At 39.2% G+C, this 21,631-nt stretch overlaps 1 protein-coding gene across 3 annotated transcripts in view; it reads right to left on the bottom strand.

Annotated features, from left to right (window-relative positions):
- LOC137959047 (DDT domain-containing protein PTM-like) overlaps positions 1–21,631 on the bottom strand; it is a 70,219-nt gene that overhangs the window by 3,446 nt on the left and 45,142 nt on the right. The gene's annotated exons all lie outside the window — the stretch shown is intronic.

The following is a 21,631-nucleotide window of genomic DNA, read 5'->3' as shown; positions in this document are numbered from 1 at the left end:
GCGAAGATTGAGATTAAGTTATAACTTCCCAAAGAAATAAGAAACTAATTTTCTCTTTTTATAAAACCTAATTTTACACAAGGGACCTATTGGCCCAGGTGGCTTCCCAAGAGGGGGGTGAATTGAGATATTCAAATTAAAACTGATTTGTGCGAGTAAATAAAATATCATGCATATAAGCAATTCAATATAAACATAGACATGCACACCATAAGAACAAAAGGATTTTTTTTCTCGATATTCCCCTAGTGGTAGTCACCGCCTAAGAACCCTTGGTTGGGAAAATTTCCACTATTACACTCTAATAGCTAGAAAATTATAAAGAGATTTTGACTCTCTTCAGCCACGTGTAGCTCAATACATGATTTTCATACAACTCAATCTCCCCAAGAGATTGTTGCTAGATTCCGGCTCTAGCTAGGCCTTTCTATTTAGGGGAGATTAGTGCACATGACTCAGGACATGATCTTCATGCGCATTATGCAGTTCATGTCCTGAGGTCGTTAGGGAACGCCAAAATTCATGTCATGTACATGAACATCCATGACTCAGGAGTTCATGTCTCAAGAGTAAACGGCGGAAAATGCTTTCCGCCCGATTTTGAGAATCATCTACATGACTCACGCGCGGGGCTGTCTCTCGGGGCTGTCTCTGCCGCACACCCTCTCTGCCATTTCATTCCCGCAGCCCTCTCTCATTCCGCAACCCTCTCTCGGTGTTGCCGCAGCGCTCTCTCGGTGTTGCCGCAGCCCTCTCTCGGTGTTGCCCGCCGCCGTGGCCGTTGCTTACTAGCCCGTCCCCGTCGCCATCGCCGTTGCCCTCTGGCTCGCAGCTAAGGAAGACGATGATGGTTTAATTTTTCCTAAGTTAGGAAAAATTAAACTATCTTCATAAAAATCATTAATTTATAATTTTTATTTTATAAAATAATTATTTTTAATTATAAAATAATTATTTTTATTTATTTAATATATTTATTTTACAATTACTATATTAAAATAGTGATTTAATAGTCATAATTAAAATTTTGTTAAAATAAATATTTGATAAATTATTTTTGGCATAATTATCCGATTGTTATAGTTAATTCAATAGTTTTAAATTTTGTGATAATATATTATTAATTAATAATACATAAAATATATTATGTACAAATATATAGTGTGTTAAAGTTATGATTAGATCAATTTTTTCTCTTAAATTATTCATTTTTAGGTTAAAGTATATCATATGTTATTAATAAATTAATAACTCAACATATTACTTTCGTTTTTGTTATTTATAATGTTATTTATTTATTATTTGTAATTAATCATGTAGGTATTTCATTGGCTCATGTAATTACCATATTAATGCACAATAAAATATCTAATTCAATTAATAAATATATTAGTATATTTAATTATACATTAAATAACTTATTCGTGTAGTAATAATGGTTGTTTTACCTAATTTGGGGTTTAAGGATTATGTTGTAATTAAGTGCACTGTAAAGGTTTAGAGATTCTCTTATTTTTTATGTTTTTCTCATGTTGGGGCACTAACACTGGAAACTGTTTTCCAATGCACATGAAGTCGTCAACACTAACACCAAGTGCGAAGATGATCTTCATGTACATGACTGACATGATCTTCATGTTGGACATGAACTTGATCTTCGAGAATCCATTTGGGGCACTAACCCCGCCTTATCAGGTTCTAGATGAACCTCTCACAATAACATAAAAGAAAGAGAAACATTTACACCCTTACTTGGAGAGATGCTTCTCCTTGAGACATTTCATGTTTCCTCCTCCTTTGTAGCACGTTGTAGGATGATCAAGGAGCTATTACTAATATGCATACAAGGATGGCTGAAAGAGATGAAATGTTTTGCAAGGTGGGATTACTCTCTCTAAAGCACTTCTTGAAAGGGAATTTGCAAGATAAAGTTGTGGCTTGAATATATGCCAATAAATGTTCATGCCTCTCATTACTCATGGTTTGGTAGGGCATTTATAGCTTCCCCAACTCAAACTAGTCGTTAATCGATCACTAGTAAGTGATTGATCGATCAATCAACGGCCTGATTTTTGCCAATGGGCAAATAACGACTAGTTTGAGTAACAACTACTTTTCTGACTTATTGATCGATGGGCTGATCGATCCATGTGTTACCAATGCTCCAGAAAAGTTAAGTTGATCGATCATTGCCAATAGTTGATCGATCAATCGAGATTCCCTTTGACTATACAATACAAGTATGATTGATCAGTGTATTTTCCCTTAATCAACCATGCTTCAAATCCTTTACTGGCAAGGTTCCGTCTGATCGATCATTTTGGTGGGATGATTGATCATTCCATGTTAATTCAACTTGCTTGGACAGCTATGAACGATCAATCTTTGTTGGATGATCAATTATGCGTTATAGCATGAAATGGCCATGTACAGGATGATCAATCAATCGGCTATGGTTGATCGATCATACTTTATATTTCTGGCCTGCACAGTTCTGGATGATCAATCATAGTTAGTGATTGATCGGTCATTACAATGCTAGATATAAATGCATATATTTATAAAGCATGGGAATTTCTCTCTAAGTGTTTTAACATGTTTCTAAATAATATGTATGATGATTCTAAACATGTCTATATGCAATTTAATATCCTAAAGCTCTGATCTTCACAAGTACTTAAGGAATAGGAGTTAAAATACTCTCTTACATAAATTGACTGAGTTTAACTATTTGTCTATTGAAGCTTGAACTTGAGTCTTCATGTTGACTTCTTCCTTGTGGGTGCTTCTTCAAGAGATGTTCTTCATTATGTGTTTAAGGTCTTCATTTAGCTTAATTAAGTTTTGTTATCATAAAAAAACAATGTGAGAGTCAACCTATGGTCAACAAGACCTCTTATCTTGATAGATGTATCATTAGAATCCTATTGATGCTGCCTCCAAAAATACAAACCCAAGAGTAAATGTAAACATAGGAAGAGTTTCCTAGTAATCATGTTTTGAAGTACGTAAATAAGGATATGGAGATTATCTTCTCAAATATGCCTCTTAAATAAGGAACATGGTGTGACTATTTTATCCTGAATATTTTTTGCCAGCCCTTTCCATTGAAAAAGAGCAGATTCACTAGATTCATTAACTTGCTGCTGGTGAAGTTTAAAATTTGGTATTACCAGAGAAGTTTCGTCTCAGCTTTGTTCAAGGAGGAAGACAGTTATCATTTTTTTTTTTTGAAATAGTGAGTAAGACTATTATCATGAAAGTCATTAATTTGTCCATTCACATTCCGCTCTGTTGAATTTAGGACCCCTTTTCCATAATCACAAGCAAAAGAAAAAGAGAGAAAAGGGGAGAAAAGCTCTCGGGTAGAGCAAAAAAAATTAAAAGGGAAAGGATGAGCTGCGCCAAGCTAGGAGAGGGAGAGAGAGAACAAACTCGGGATTGAATGTGTTGCTTGATTAATTCCAAATTACAACCTCTCTATTTAGAGGAGAGGAGGAGGTAGAGTCCTCATACAAGTTGTATTTCAATCCTAATTACATTCTAACTCTAACTCTTCAATATAAGTAAGTCTCAATATAAGTAAGTCTATTCAAATTAGAACTCCTAGAAGACTAATTGGAGTAGAACTAGGAGCTCTTTATTATCCACGTGAATATAAGGGATAAGCCAGCTTGTGGACTTATCCTAGTGGGCCCCTCATGATTCTCCAGCGCACCTTGATAATTGTGCCAGCTCGTGCGATCTTGTGGGCCCCACTCGATCTTCAAGTCTTCTAAATCAACTCAGCTTGTGCTTCTTGATTCCTTTACTCGAGCTTGCTTTGGGAGAGGATTCTTCTTGGTGTCCCAAGTCCTCTAGGATTCTTCTTGATGACCTACGTCCTCATGGTGGGTCCCACCAACTCGAGCACCATGGTGGGCCCCACATTGTAACACTCCCCCTCAAACTGGGGGTGAGAAGACGTCATAAACACCCAGCTTGCTGCATATGGTAGACATAATCTTGTGAGTGACTAGTTTGGTGAGGATGTCTACAACTTGATTTTGTGACGAGATGTGCTTCAGGGATAAGAGACCAGCTTGGAATTTTTCTCATATAAAGTGGCAATCAACCTTAATGTGCTTTGTCCTCTCATGGAAGACTGGATTTGATGCAATATGTATTGCTTCTTGGTTATCACAGTATAGGTCCATTGGAGCTTCTTTATAAAATCCCAATTAAGTGAGAAGGGACCTTATCCATAAAAGTTCACTTTCAGTGTATGCCATGGCTTTGTATTCTGCTTCTACACTTAACCATGCTACTACATTTTGTTTTTTTCTTTTCCATGTCACGAGATTTCCTCCAACCATCGTGCAAAAACCAGAAGTAGATTTTCTATCATCTGGGGATCCAGCCCAGTCTGCATCCGCGAATCCCTCAATGTTGAAGTGACCATGTTTTTTATAGAGGAGCCCCCTTTCAGGAACCCCTTTCAGATAACGTAGTATCCTCCCAAGTGTTTGCCAATGACTAAGTTGTGGCTTGTGCATGTACTAACTTACCACACTTATTGCATATGAAATGTCTGGCCTCGTTACACATAGGTAAATAAGTGGTCCCACTAACCTTTGATATTTGCCAATATCAACATCTTCTCCAGTGCCTCCACATAATTTTGTATTTGCATCCATTGGAGTGTCTACCGGTTTGCATCCCATCATATATGTTTCTTCTAGTAGATCAAGTGCGTATTTTCTTTGGGATAGAATAATCCCATGTTTGGATTGTAAGACCTCAATCCCCAAAAAGTATTTCAGTAATCCAAGATCCTTCATCTTGAATTCAGCACATATTCTTTCTTTTATTTTTTGAATACCCTCAGAAAAACTCCCAGTTAAAATAATATCATCAATATAAACAACTAGAATCACCTTACCTCTTGTTGTGTTCTCAATAAAGACTGAGTGGTCTGCAGAGCATCAGTAAAAACCTGCCCGTATGATGGCTTGACTAAATTTCTCAAACCATGCCCGTGGGGATTGCTTTAGCCCATATAGAGATTTTTTAAGGTGACATACAGACTCCCCCTCAACCACATATCCTGGTGGTTGTTGCATATAAATCTCTTCTTTGATATCACCATTGAGAAATACGTTTTTAACATCCAGTTGCTATATGGGCCAAGAAGAATTAGCTACCAAGGATAATAATATACGTACCGAGGTCATTTTTGCCACTAGAGAGAATGTCTCATCATAATCAATGCCATAGCATTGAGTGTAACCTTTTGCAACCAGTCGTGCAATGGTCCCATCTGGATTATGTTTTACTGTATAAACCCACTTGCAACCAACGGGATTTTTATCTGTAGGTAGTAAAACCAGAGACCATGTGTGATTATCATTAAGGGCCTTCATCTCTTCATCCATTGCTGCCTTCACCCTGGATGTTGTAGAACCTCCTGATATGACTGTGGAACAGATATGGAGGAAATAGAAGAAAGAAAATGACAACATAGAGGTGAGAGGCGACAATGAGACACAAAATTGGAGATAGGATGAGAAGTAGAAGGTTGAGTGCATGAACGAGGTTCTTTTCTTATAGCAATAGGACGAGTATCAAATTCAGGACCAAAAATGACTGGTGATGAAGGACTTACCTCTAGTGGATCCAACAACTTGGCAGGTGTGGTATCGGCCACTGTCTCTGGGGGCTGAACAATCTCTGTATCATGAGGCACAACCGGTCAAGGAGAACTTGGTACTGATGACATACCAGGTGGAGTGCTATCAGAATAATATGAGTCTTCAAAAAATGTTACTTCCCCGGATACAAATAAACGTTGCAAAGAGGGACTATAACAACATAACCCTTTTGTGTTCAAGAGTATCCCCAAAAGATACACTTTATAGATTTAGGGTCAAGTTTGTTGTCTCTAGGTAAAGTATTATGAACAAAACATTGACAACCGAAGACTTTCAATGGTAATGCAAACCGATCATCATGTAGTAAAAGTTTAGAATAGGGGGATTTATTCCCAAGAACAGTAGACGGTAGACGATTTATAAGAAAACACGTTGTAAGGACAGCATGTGGCCAATAAAAATATGGAACTTTTATGGCATATAATAGACCTCGAGCTACCTCAAGAATTTGACGATTTTTCCGTTTGACTACACCGTTTTGTTGAAGAGTGTGGGCACCTGATGTCTGATGGATAATGTCATTCTCTTGACAAAAGGAGTCTAAGGTCTTTTGAAACATACTCTTTGGCATTATTAGACCAGAGGATTTTTATCTTTTGACCAAATTGTGTGAGTAACATAGCATAAAAAGATTTAAAATAGATGGTATGTCAGAACGCTCCTTAAAAATAAACAACCAAGTTGTACAAGTGAAATCATCAATAAAAGTGATAAAATATTTGGCTTGAGAAATATTAGAGACTCAAAGGCCCCCAAACATTAGTATGAATCAATGAAAAAGGAATGTTACTTTTGACTTCTGGACGAGGAGAGTCTGTACTCCTTTGATGTTTACTTAACTGACATACCTCACAACTGAATTCTGACCTTATCTTAAGAGATGAAAACATATGATGAAGTGATTGTATGGAAGGATGTCCCAACCGATTGTGCCATAATCGTGTCTCATTCTCAGTAGTAGACACCATATTGACCTTTGGCACATCCAAGTAGTAGAACCCCCCTTGTTCATGGCCTCCACCAATCACCTGCTTCGTTCTAAGATCCTAAAAAACACATGAAGTAGGTGTGAAGGTAACCGAGCAATTAAAATATTTTGTAAGCTGACTCACAGAGAGTACGTTTAAAGGAAAGGAAGGAACAAAAAGAATATCATTGAGCGGAAGTGATGGGGTGACAGAAGTGGAAGTGACGGGGTGACAGAAGTGGAACCTTTTCCTTGGACTTTGGTTTGAGAACCGTCAGCTATGGTAACAAACTTGTGTGAAAGACTCGGAGATAAAAAATGTAATAAAGTTTTGTTACGTGTAAGATGCTCGGAGGAACCTGAATTAATTATCCAGGATGAAGAGGAGGCAGATAGCATACCTGAAGCAATAGTGGTAGCAGTAGTGGCAGAGGGGCTAGGAGAAGACCCTAGCATGGTCTTTATTTGCACATCACTAATGAGGGTTTGATTAGCCCTTGTTGATTCTGACTTGTCATTAGCCTTATAGCATATTTCTTTATAGTGGCCATATCTACCACAGTAAGTGCATGCCCTATAACGGCACTGCTCTATAGTGTGGCCCCGAAATTTACAATGAGTGCATTTAATATCATCTGTTCTGCCAGCACTAGAGGGTCTATGCAGTGTATCAGGGCTTGAATATAGTTTAGTACATGTCTCCCAAATATGTTTAGCAGTGTCAAGATGAATAACATTACCAGAGACATGTGCTTTCATGCTATTTATCAACCAACCAATTACCAAAGTATCATTCTTCAGCCATTTCATATAAAAAATATCATCTTCATCAATAGGTGGTCCTCGGGTAGTGAGGTGACCAAGTAGGTCTTTGGTTATGAGAAACCTCCTAACCGAGGTGGACCAACTCATAAAATTTGATGGTATGGTGGTGATTTTCAGTATATCACCTTTGATATTCATATTCTCATAAGCCATGATAAGCTCTTCTTCAAAAAACTTCAAATAATGTCACCAAGTAGCACTTCTTCAATCAACTCGGTATATGTAAATATAGCATCAATGCTAAATAATTTTTTTTTCCAAAAAACCACTCATAAGAGGCTAAATAGCAATCTTCCGTTATCAAGGAAATCTTATTCTATGAAAAAAAAAATTCAATAATTTGAGTATGGACTGGTCTCAACAAACAAAATTTCCAAACCGATAAAATTGTTTTGATAGCTCCTTCAAGATAGAGGGGCATGTATATTCATAACATAATAAGATGAAAGCATTCACATATTCATCCTTGAATCATCATCTAAAAACGAGAACCAATAGAATAAAAAAAAATAAAAAAATAAAATTTTTTGAACACTTATCTCTTGGCTAGTGTTCTTCCTTCATTCAAGAGCCTTCTTTGAGTGGTGTCGATCATCACTTCTCTAGAGCATTCCTTTGTCGAGGGATCCTAAATATGTTGCTTTGATACCATGTTGAATTTAGGACCCCTTTTCCATAATCACGAGCAAATGAAAGAAGAAAGAAAAAGAGAGAAAAGGGGAGAAAAGCTCTCGGGTAGAGCAGAAAAAATTAAAAGGGAAAGGATGAGCTGTGCCAAGCAAGGAGAGGGAGAGAGAGAACAAACTCGGGATTGAATGTGTTGTTTGATTAATTCCGAATTACAACCTCTCTATTTATAGGAGAGGAGGAGGTAGAGTCCTCATACAAGTTGTCATTCAATCCTAATTACATTCTAACTCTAACTCTTCAATATAAGTAAGTCTCAATATAAGTAAGTCTATTCAAACTAGAACTCCTAGAAGACTAATTGGAGTAGAACTAGGAGTTCTTTATTATCCACGTGAATATAAGGGATAAGTCAGCTCGTGGCCTTATCCTAGTGGGCCTCTCATGATTCTCCAGTGCACCTTGATAATTGTGCCAGCTCGTGAGATCTTGTGGGCCCCACTTGATCTTCAAGTTTTCTAAATCAACTCAGCTTGTGCTTCTTGATTCCTTTACTCGAGCTTGCTATGGGAGAGGACTCTTCTTGGTGTCCCAAGTCCTCTAGGATTCTTCTTGATGACCTACGTCCTCATGGTGGGTCCCATCAGCTCGAGCACCATGGTGGGCCCCACATTGTAACACGCTCACTCAGTTTTTCTTTCTAGTAACATAATGGAAGCTTTGACATAGTGAGTTGGTACTCATCAATTAACAAAAGGCATGGATGTTTATAACTTCAAGTCCTAACTATGTTGAAGTATCCTACGTGCTAATGCCCAACCAATGTAAGAACCAAAGATCATGATCTTCTAGAATATGCTCCTTAAATTCTGAACATGGTGCAACCATTTTATCCTGAATCATTTTTGCCAGCCCTTGTCGGTGAAAATAGTCAATTAGTCAGACCCATTAACTTGGTGTGCAGGCTCCAAACTCGGTAGTATTGCTAGTGACATTTGATTCCACCTTTGCCAAGGAGGAAGATCCTAGTCTAAGCCCTCACTGGTATTGAGCTGCTCCAACCCTTCCATTGGTGTGGAAGGCCAACTTTTGTCCTCAAATCTGAGTTGGAGAACACAATAAAATTAGTTGGTCTTTGTAGATTACTTTACACCCAAAATGGGCTTCAGAGTTACATCGAAGATGGATTTCGAAATGCCTTTCAATGCTACCCTCTCTTTGGGCTCAAGGATACATCAAAAGCTCACAAAATTTTAAGAGATAATAATCTTTCCCCAGCAACTCCACCCCATCCCACGCCACAAAACGACCACTATCAAAGAAGCCACATATGACATTTTAATGATGGGTCACAATGTTTTGCTACTTGATTGCCCAAATTCCAACTTCTCCCCCTTACGTTTTTGTGACAGTACTCTTTAGTTAGGCACTCAATATGGTCAATATAACTGTCTGGGTGAGGCGAAGGGCATATCCGTAATTAGCCTTTTTTTTTTTAATGAAGTGTGATTTTTATTTCAAAAACCGAGAGAATACAAAGGCAAGCTAAAGGAGCACTCCTTTAACAACAAGGGGTTGGAAGGAGGCTCTTCTTTTGGGCAAATAGTTAATAAAATCATTAACTGATCCAAGTACATGAGATCATTACAATTAAGAAGAAACACAATGTCAAGAATTTCATGATAAACTACCCAATGTAGTCGCCAAGGGGGATCAGCGGTCATGGAACACCAACCAATAAAAACTTTGGAATCGCCTTCAATGATGATCGCTGAAATGGTCACGGAAGACAATGAACCTTTGGAGAAGGGCAAACAGCTCAGCCAAGGTGGAGTTTGAGATTCCCATTGAACGGGAGTAAGTGATAAGCACAAAACTAGTAGAGTCACGAACAACACCTCCAAAACCAGCTAATCCCGGATTCCCACTCGCACTATATCAAAATAAAGCTTAAGAGATCCAACGAAAGGAGTCCAAGCTTCCATTAGGGGAGAGCGAAGAGATGCAGACATGCAAACGTTACCAATGATGATGCTAGCGACTTCATCAGTGTTTCTGAATTTACAGCTGAATCTTCTATTGTTCCTTTCCTTCCAAATACCCCACGAAATATAAGTTAACAGGCTGAAAGGATGACTTTACCAAGTTTTGTTATGTTGGTGGCGAGTATAATTATGTACAAGCCAAGAAGATCCATTGGGAGACAGAGTCGAAGCCCAATGTGATTGAGGATTTGTGTCCACACTCTCCAGGAAACCGGGCAATGCAGCTAGAGTTGGTTGACAGTTTCATAAGCTCCATTGCATAGGGGCAAAGTGAGCAATGTGCTTGATTTCCTCTTCACCAATAGGCACTAGATGGAGGAACTTAATACCCCATCAAAAATATCAAAAATGTCAAAAATATCAACGGTTGGGATTCCATGACGGAGGAACTTAAAAATATCAACGGTTGGGACAACGTGACGGAGAAACTTGATACCCATCAAAAAATCTACCAGTGAGAGTCGGTGCCCGGATTGGGACACCATGATCGATGAGCTTATTATTACATCTATGTTATACCCCCCCTGAATTGGCCAACTGGGCCTCATGGAAGAGAGCACCAGCGTGAGGAGGAGTGTTGGAAGATATAGAGGACTGCCATTTTATACAAAAGATTCTATACATCATTTGCAGCAAGCTGGGAGTTCATGACGTTCTCTCACCCCCCAGCTTGAGGGGGAGTGTTGGAAGATGGGCTCCATCCCACACAACCAATGAAGGCCCACATTTCTAAGAGTATTGTAAGATGGGTCACACGACCAAGGAAGACCCACATATATCTAAGAGTATTGTAAGATGGGCCCAAGCACATAAGAAGTAGGATCCACCATGATTACCACGAGTTGGCATCCTTATCACATAAGTTGGAAAATCAAGAAGGATTCACAAAGATAACCACAAGCTGGTTGGAAGATCAAGAAGGACTCACAAAGATAACCACGAGCTGGCATCTTTATCTTATGGTCACGTCAATGAAGAGTTCTAGTTTGACTTATGTTTGTCTTTTATTTATATTGAGTTATTTAATTATGCTAGGACTTATCTTTAAGAATTAGAGTTTAGGTGTAATTGGGATAAAGGTAGTTTTATTGTAATTGGACTCTACTACCTTCCTCTATTATAAATAGAGGTTTATGTACTCTGATTATAATAGTCAATGAAGTATTTCTCTTTTCCATAAATTCAATAGGTCAAGCAATAGAACGAAGTAAATCAAGAAGTCATAAAATATTCAAGAACGGAGTTTTTTATATCAGATTAGATATCAATTGAAAGCTCTTTGATTCTGAGCTATATTTTTGGAAATGTCGATATCAAAAGTACCAAAGGTCAGTTCTGCCAAAATCTCTCCTTTTTTCCTATTATCTCTCCATGCATTGAGGTGAGTTGAGTTTCCTCTTCTCCTAAAATCCAAGATTTTTAGGCAAATTTCTCTTCTGATCAGAAAGTTTTGGTTAGACTTAATCACTCCATGAAATGCTCATTCAAGGTATGCAATATCTTGCTTCAATGTTGTTTTGATGTTTTGTGTTTTTTGTTACTTGGTTGTGTATCTTCTACATAATTAACTCCGAAAAATTGTGTTTACCCCAAAAATAGTTATAATTGGTCAAATTTATTAAGTTCTACTGTTATAATCTCCCCTAGTTTTTTTTTTTTTAAGTCACTCTGGAAGTATGAGTGTTGCATAGTCGCCTCCTTCCGGTTAAAGTTGTTTTTCTTTAGTATTTCTTCAGTTTATCATCTTGTATTTTTATCACTTCAAAGCAATACCTAGACCTACTACCTAAAAGTATAGGAGCGTGCCCAACATCCAGCTTGATTCAAGTCTTTTGTTCTTCACCCAAGAGCTGATTTGTGTTTTAGCTACCCTTAAAAAGTGAGTAGTCTCTTTGTTAAACCATCAAATTGGGCCATTTTTCCGCCTTTAAAATTGAGTAGAGTATGTTTCAAACAATGACCATTTTGACAGGTGTATGGAGCTTTATCATAGACGGTTAGGAGTATTTTTTTCTCCCATATTGCGTTTTGTCCAAGTTGGGTCTCTATCCTTTTTATCCCCAGCTTGAGGGAGAGAAGTAGAAGAAAAAGTACAAGAAAGAGGTATTTGTTCTACATGTTGTGGTCATTTTTATTTAACCAAAATATTCAAAAAAGGGGAAGCACAAAAGATAAAGTTTTTGCATTTATGAAGAAATTGTTTTCAACAAAAGAAAATTGAAGGGGGAGAGTGAAGAGCAGGTATGGAAGAGTCTTACATGACTCTTATAGCAAGAAGTCTCACAGAGCTAAAATTACTTACAAGAATCTCACAAGAGGAACTCACATAAGAGTCTCAATTAAAAGTGTTTTATTAATGTTAGTCATCTAATTATGTTCAGTTGTTTAATTGTTCTAGGACCTAGGACTTATCTTTTAATATTTAACCTTAGGTATGGAGGAACGACAAGGAGTAACTCCCCTCTATTTGTTCAGTTGTTTAATTGTTCCAGTCCCTCCCCTCTATTTGTCTTTTCGACTCCCAAAAAGCTCACATCCATTTCAAATCCCACCTGGGACTTCGGTCCCCACAACGACTCCCCAACCACTTTAAATATCCGCTCCCCCTCCATCCTTTGCCCCACCCCCCTTCAAATAGTCAAACCTCACCCCACCATGGAAGCCTCAAGCTCCAAAACCAAATCTTCAGCCATTACTCCCCACTGCGAAACTGAAAAAAGGTCTTCCATAACACCTTTCACCTACACTTACTCCAAAAAAACTGAAGAAAGGGAAAGCCACCTCCCCCCACCAAAATTGCCCTCCCACAATCCTCCCTACGGATATCCCTCCTCCACTGTCTGAACCTCCACCAACCTCAACCTCAACCCCAACCATGTTCCCTCAAGCTGATCAGAGGGATGAATTACTCCAGTTTTTGCTGGAACAAGAACAAGACTTTCCCCCGGAAGTCTTTTCCAAAATGACGGAGCTTGCGACAATTTTCTACTTCTACTACTTTGAAGCTTGCGGGACGGCAAAGAATATCACCCCCCACGTCCTGAATGATCGTTTTGTCTTGGAATGTCAGAGGACTCTGTTCACAATCTATGCGAGCCCTTGTCAAATCAGCACTTTTTGAATGTAAGCCAAAAATAGTAATTCTTGTAGAAATGAAGCTACAATCTTTTGACTATTATGTTGCCCGAAAATTATGGTATGACTCATATCCTGCGTGGGCTAATGTCGATGCGATTGGGCACTCTGGTGGCATCGTTGTCATCTGGGACCCAAAAGCAGTTGATGCCACCCTCACTATGTCGGGCCACTACTCAATTGGCTTGTGTTTCCACGATCACACCCTTGGAACCTCATGGGCGTTGGCTGACATATATGGGCCTACTCGACACCGCGATCGGGCCTCCTTCTGGGAGGAAGTTTTCCAACTCATTCAATTATGGGACCTGCCCTGACCACTAGCAGGAGACTTCAACGCTATTCTGCTCGCGGGACAGCGAAGAATATCACCCCCCACGTCCTGAATGATCGTTTTGTCTTGGAATATCAGAGGACTCTGTTCACAATCTAAGCGAGCCCTTGTCAAATCAGCACTTTTTTAATGTAAGCCAAAAATAGTAATTCTCATAGAAACGAAGTTGCAATCTTTTGACTATTCTGTTGCCCGAGAATTATGGTATGACTCGGATCCTGTGTGGGCTAATGTCGATGCGATTGGATACTCTATTGGCATCGTTGTCATCTGGGACCCAAAAGCAATTAATGCCACCTCACTATGCCAGGCCACTACTCTATTGGCTTGCATTTCCACGATCACACCCTTGGAACCTCATGGGCGTTGGCTGGCATATATGGCCCTACTCGACACCGCGATTGGGCCTCCTTCTGAGAGGAAGTTTTCCAACTCATTCAATTATGGGACCTACCCTGGCTATTGGCAGGAGACTTCAACGCTATTCTACTCTGCTCAAATAAAAGCCCTCCAGCAATTAGAACCTCGTCCATCATGAGAGCTTTCTCCGATTTCATTAGCAGCCTTGGGCTCTCCGAGATTCCCCTCTCTGGAAAAAAATTCACTTCGACCAATGGTCAGACCCCCCTGTCTTGTCAAAGTTGGACAATTTCTTTGCAAACAACGAATGGGGTCAACTCTTTGCTAACATTTCTGACCAAGTCTTAAACAAAATCGGATCCGATCACTGGCCTATTCAAATCAATACTCGCCCATCTGCTTGGGGACGATCCCCCTTCCGTTTCGAAAATGCATGGATCCTGGTTGAGTCCTTCACTCCTTCACTTCATAACTAGTGGTTTGAGTAGGAGACTCATCCCAACCCAGGCTGGGCTCTTCCTCTAAAAGTCAAAGCGCTTAAGGCAAAGATCCGATTATGGGCAAGAAATCACCGTGTTGCTACTGCTTATCAGAAAGATTCGAATCGTCGTCACGTATCTGATTTGGATCTACTCGAAGAACAAAGGTTTATTTCTCCTCCTAATTTACTAATTAGAAATCAATTAAATATGGAGTATTTTAATTTGCTTCATTTAAAATTGGTCCGTTGGAAACAACGTGCTAGATTCCGCTGGATGGCCGAGGGAGATGGGAACACAGTTTTTTCATTCCATCGCCTCAGCTAGGAGGAGGTCTAACCGTATCACTACTCTCTGTCATGGAGACCAAGTGATAACGAATAGTACCTCCATATCTAACCTTCTGGTGAAGTATTTCTCAGACTTGTATGAGAAGAGTGTTACAACAGACCTAAGCTCCCGCAACTCGATTTCCAGCGAATCTCTTCTGACAACACTGCAAATCTGGAAAAGCTGTTCACTACTAAAGAAATTGATTTGGCTGCCCTCGGCCTTCCAAAAGATAAAACTCCTGGACCGGACGGTTTTACCATTGTTTCTAGGATTTGATAAAAAAATGATGTGTATGCTCTTATCCACAATTTCCACGAAGTCGGCATAACCCATAGAGGAATCGGTGCATCTTTCATTGCTCTTATCCCAAAAAAGTCAAATAAAGAATTGCTCCAAGATTTTTGACCCATTAGCCTCACCACTAGCTCTTACAAAATCATTGGTCGTCTTTTGGAAAATCAGCTCAAAGCCCTCCTTCTGAAGGTTATTAGTCCTAGTCAAAGTGCGTTCATCCGTTATAGAAATATTTTGGACTCTTCCATGACCGCTCATGAGCTTTTAGATTCTTTCAAAAAATCTTCCCAAACCATATTCGTCCTAAAAATAGATTTTGAGAAAACTTTTGACCGGGTAGATTGGAAACTTGTTGATCACCTTTTCGATCGAATGGGTTTTGGGACTAGGTGGAAATTTTGGATGAGAAGTTGTATTTCTACTACATCATATTTTGTCCTCGTTAATGGAAAGCCGTGCAGTTTCTTCAAAGCATCAAGGGGGATTAGACAAGGTGATCCTTTATCCCCTTTCCTATTTATTCTCATTAGCGAGCACCTTGCTTCTATGATCCGATTTGTTAAACGCTCGGGTTGGCTTAGTCCTATCTCTGAAGACCCGAACCAAGATATCCTAATCTTATAGTATGCTGATGACACTATTCTTTTTGGAGAAGGCTCTATGAGACAAGCTTCTCACATGAAAGCCCTGCTAAACATCTTCGAATTGACAACTGGTCAAAAGGTAAGTTGGGCAAAAACTTCTATCATTGGATTTAATATTGATCCCTCTGTATTAAACTCAATGGCAAGTTATTTGGGGTGTAAAGTTGCGTCACTTCGGGGCACTTATTTGGGTCTGCCACTGACCCCTGCCTTACCAACAAAAAGTGTTTGGGTCCTTGTCATTGAACGCCTCGAAGGCCGTCTTACATCATGGAAAGGAAGATTTCTGTCCAAAGCTGGTAAGCTGGTTCTTATTAAATCTTGTTTACATGGCATACCCTCTTATTTTATGTCATTGCATCACTGTCCAGCCTCTGTTCGAAATAGAATAGAACTCCTTAAAAGAAGATTTTTATGGGATGGGCCAAATTGGGAAAGAAAGTATAGTCTTGTAAAATAGGATGATGTTTGTAAACCCATCATGATGAGTGGTCTTGGGATTCGGGATATTGCAATTACCAACTCTACCTTATTACTGAAGTGGATATGGAAATTTAATGTGCAACCTACTCTGTTATGGCGGAAAATGGTTGAAGCCAAATCTGGGAAAGGTAGCGGGTGGTGGCTTGATGGTGGGAGATATTACAAATTATCCCCCGTATGGAAGAAGATTGCCAAACTCTTGCTTATCTTTAAATCCGCGGTCAAATGCTACATTGGTTCTGGTCGTCAAACTAAGTTCTGGACCGACTAGTGGGTTGGCTCAAGCAACTTCAAAGATAGTCATGGACGTATTGATCGCCAATCAAGAGTTCAGGATGCGACTGTTTTTGTGTAACGGCTGACCTCTGGTGAATGGACCTTAGATCTCAGACGAGCCTTAACAGATGATGAAGCTTTGGAAGTTGCAGATCTTGTCACAAATCTGTCCGCAGTAAGAATAAAAAACACATCAGACACACTAATCTGGATGCCATGCAGGCAAGGTACATTCTCTACTGCTTCTGCCTATCACTTCATGATCTCTCCCCAAGCACATCAATCAGCTCATCCAGCTGCTTTTGCATGGTCTCTACACATTCCACCTCGTGCAAAGTTTTTTATTTGGACCGCTTGCCAGAAAAAAATCTTAACCTCCGATGCATTAATTCGATGTGGAAATAGTGTCTCGGACCATTGTGCCCATTCTGCAATTCCTCTCATGAAACTGCTGATCATACCCTTTTGCACTGCTAATATGCCCACTTGGTCTGGACCGAACTAATGAACAAAATTGGGTTACAATATTGCCCTTCTCAATCCCTACACTCCACAATCTTCACTACTATAAGTGCTCGTCTTCCCAAATTGGGAAAAATATTAATTTCTTGTTGTGTTGGGCACATGGTCTGGAATTTATGGAAAGAAATAAACAACAAAAAATTTAACCAAAAATCTCTTTCTTGGAAAATTTTATGTAATAGAATCGTTGGGCAAGTGTCCTCTTGGGTACTCTTTCGGAAGGAATTTTATAACTTACAAGGATCAAACTTGCGCGAAAACTGGCGACTTATTGCAAAAATGTCCTTTCCGCCTCGACCTCCTATTATGAGAACTTGGTCTCGACCTCCAGTGGGGCATTTCAAATTAAACTTCGACAGAAGTGTGTTTGGATGCCCGGGGCCTGCTGGATTTGGAGTGATTCATGATGAAATGGGAACCTTCTTTTATCATATGCGGGTCCGATTGGTATATCATATTCAACAAGTGCTGAGTTACACGGGCTGTATAATGGGCTAAAACTCTTCAAGCAAAAGATGGAGGGCATTCTCTGCATTGAAGGTGATTCAAAAATAATTATCAATTGGTGTACGAAGCCTTCAAAACCTCCTTGGCGGCATTGGGAGTTATATGAGGATATATGTATTTTAATTTCCCAAATACATTGTAAGTGGAATTACATTCCTAGATCTGCTAATTATTTAGCTGACATTCAAGCTAAACAGGGCGTTTCCCTCCAATAGCTTGTTGTGGAGGAAGGCCACTTTAGCTAGGTATTATATTATCTCTCTTTTTGCAATATATTCACACCTTTCTTTCAAAAAAAAAAATATTTAACCTTAGGTGTAATTGGGATGAGAGTATTTAATTAATTGGATTTTACTTGTTTCCTGAATTATAAATAGAGGCTCATATACTCAAATTACAATAAGTTAGTGAAGTTTCTCTTTTCCAAAAATTCAATAATTAATAAGAGCTAGACAGGCAAAGGGAGATTCTTATAGTAGTTAGTTTACTTAATACCTTCGGCCCATATTTGGATTTACTTCGAGCTCAACTACTGGTTAATAAGAGCTAGACAAGCAAAGAGAGATTCTCAAAATAGTTAGTTTACTTGATACCTTCAGACAGATTTTGATTCACTTCGGGCTCAACTACTGGCCAGCATTACTGCTCCTTTGTTTAAGGACATGTGTTGCCTTGTTGAGGGCAGAATTTGTAGTTACTCAATCTTCTGAGACTACCCCAAAGGGAATTCATCTGTCACCTTAAACACAAGTATACACTGCAGCAGAGGCCAAGGAGAATATTAGAGAGATAGAGGCAGGAATTGAAGGAGTAGGAAGCGGCAGAGAAAGAGGACCAACACCTACAGGCTTGTATACATTGCAGTAGAACTAATCCTATGTCAAAGAAGTGTTGGGATAAAGGCAGCGAACCTGAATGGGCACATCAGGTTATTGAAGAATCTGGGACCTCTCAAAATAGTTAAGGATTGAAGGTGTTTACAGTTGCAAGATACAATTTTCAAAAGTTTAATCCATCAGTTTGTGCAATCTAGTGGTCTCCAAGACACTAGTCCCTCTCCTACCAATGCCACCCTTTCTCATACAGGCATGACTTCTAGTGCTCTTGTTTCCTCTCTTAGTTCATCGCAGATTATAGATTTTGAGGCCTATGCTCACATGACAAGTAACTCTCATCTTTTCACCTCTGGATTGTAAGGAGTCAATAGGATCTATTGCATTGGTAGATAGCTGAGAGTCTAAGATTTGTGGCTTTCCACGTATGTCTCTTTCAAGACATTCAAATGAAAAAGATGATTGGTGACTTGAAATAAATGGACTCTACTTCTTAGTTATGTGGGATGCCAGCAATTACATGCTTTTGAATCTGCACCAAACACTTATGGCTTGGTCATCCTTCATCAGCTAAGGGGGGGTTAGTTCACAATGAAGTGGAAATGAAGTGAAAAATTGAATTGAAGTGAGATGAATTGTTTCCACTTCAACTCATGTTTGGGTGTTAGTATAGACAAGTTCAAGTAGTTGGAAAATAGATTCCAGTGTTAGTGCCCCCAAATGAAAAATATCATATAAAAAAGAGAATAAGTAACATTTTATAATATACTTAAATAGAACATATACTTAAACATATAATTAACAAAAATAAACGTGGTTACTACACTTATAAGTGATTTAACGTGTAGTATTAGAATATATTAATATCCTAATTAATGAAAAATTATATTATATTACTTAATGATTATAATTTATTATAAATTAAAACAATAATTATGGTTTAATTAATTATAACAATTGGATAATTAAACCAATTAATGATTATAGTTTATTATAAATTAATATACTAATTTATTGTGACTAGAATAAATTATTTAAAATAAATAAAAAAGTTAAAAATAACATAAGTGAATATAATAAATAAATAAATTATTCTGTAATAACATAAGATATAGTTTAACATTAAAACTCACTATTTTAATAAAAAATAAATAAATACATAATAAATAAATAAATATATTAATTTATCAATAACATAATATACATTTTAAATATTATTAATTAATAATATATTAACAAAAAATAAAAACTAATGGTTTAATTAATTGGATAATTAAACCAATTATGACGATGTTTAATTTTTCCTAACTTAGGAAAAATTAAACATCGTCTTCGTCTTCCTCTGCGGCGGGCTTGGCACCGGCAACGGCAGCGGGCAACGGCGATGGCGGCGGGCAACGACGACGCTCCGACGGTGCGCCGAGAGGGAGAAAATAGGGAGGCCGAGAGAGAAGAGAAGCCAGGAGGCCGAGGGGCTCTGGCCTCCCGTGCTCTGCGACGGAGGTCGAGAGAGGGAGGAAGGAAGGCTGACGGGGAGGGTGGCGGAAAGAGAGGGAGGCCGAGGGGCTCTGGCCTCCCGTGCTCTGCGACGGAGGTCGAGAGAGGGAGGAAGGAAGGCCGACGGGGGTGGAAAGAGAGGGAGGCCGAGGGGCTCTGCAACAAAGCCTCCCGTGCTCTGCGACGGGTGTGGGGGCAGAGGGAGGACGACCGACGGGGTTGGGGGTAGAGGGAGGAAAAAATACTGGGAGGGGGGGGGGGGGGGGGGGGGGGGGGGGGGGGGGAAGAGAGGGAGGCCGACGGGGGTGGGGGCAGAGGGAGGAAAAAATAACGGTCGGGGAGGGAGCAGTCGTCTGGAGAGGCTGACGAGAGGGAGAGCAGAATAGCCGTGGGGGAAGGGAAGAAGCAACGCGCGTCGCGCGTGGAAAGCTGATGATTCGCAAAATAGGTAACAGCTTTCCCCCGTTTTTTCCAGAGCGAATGAAATGGTGTTATCTCACTTCAATTCAAGTCATTCTGGACTAACGTCATAAATGGGATGAACTAAGTAATGCGGGGGGAATTCATTCCACTTCATTGTGGACTAACCCCCCCTAAGTTACATCATCTTCCTCCTTTCCTTGGAGCAGATGCCTTTGAAAAACAGGTAATTTGGGAAAAAAATAGAAGAGGAAAAATATTTCTGGAAGAGGGGCAGTTTTGCTGCCTTGGAATGCGAGCCGGAAAGGCCCTTCCAGCTTCTTTATAATCAGGGTTTAAGTGAAATTTAAAAAAGGACAAAAATGCCCCTCAATACTCAAAATTACATATCTCCTAAAACACATGTCTAAATTGAATGAAAAATTAACTAGAGATAAAATAATACATTCTCTATCTAATTGCCATACTATAAGAGAAAAAATGTAAAATAGAAAATATAGGAAATGACCAAAATACCCCTGAACTTGTATTTTAACACTCTCCCCCAAGCTAGAGAATAGATATCAAACAATCGCAGCTTGTCACTAAAGGAGACATGTTCCATCTCCCCAAAGGCTTGGTAAATATATCTCCCAACTGGTCTGAAGACTTTATATAAGGAGTTACCACCTTCCCCTGTATAACTACATCTCTAATGAAGTGGCAATCAACCTTTATATGTTTCGTTCTCTCATGGAATACAAGGTCACTGGCAATAAAAATAGTTGCCAGTTATCACAATTCATAACCATAGGGTCAGGTAACGAAAACTAAACTCAAGAAGCACAAACTTAATCCACATAAACTCACTAATTGTATAAGCCATTGCTAGATACTCGGCCTCTGCACTGGACCTAGCCACAACTGTCTGTTTCTTTACTTTTCTAGCTTACCAGGTTGCTTCCAACAAAACAACAATAGCCTGATGTAGAACGTCTATCTATCATACACTCAGCATAATTGGCATCAAAATACCCAAGTACATCAATTTTCCCATTCTGAGAATATAAAAGACCTTTTCCAGGTGCACCCTTCAAGTACATCAAAATCCTCTGAGCGGTTTCTAAATTAACTTTTTGAGGATTTTCCATGAACTGACTCACAACTCCCATAGCAAATGAGATATCCGGCCTGGTAACTGTAGCAAAGATCAGTTTACCTACTAACAATCGGTATTGAGTTTTATCCTTGAGTGTAGGACCCTAGGTGTCATGTAGATTATGATTAACTTCCATGGGGGTGTCTATGGGTTTAACACCTAATAAACCATACTCCTATAACATATCCAATGTATATTTTCTTTTGAGAAAGAACAATTCCT

Source organism: Aristolochia californica, unplaced genomic scaffold (genome assembly GCF_029961685.1).
Source record: "Aristolochia californica isolate CCGP_79_NKW_82.1479 unplaced genomic scaffold, dmAriCali1.0.hap1 SCAF_3, whole genome shotgun sequence".
Classification (NCBI taxonomy): Eukaryota; Viridiplantae; Streptophyta; class Magnoliopsida; order Piperales; family Aristolochiaceae; genus Aristolochia; species Aristolochia californica.
This window is presented reverse-complemented; position numbering and strand designations above follow the sequence as displayed.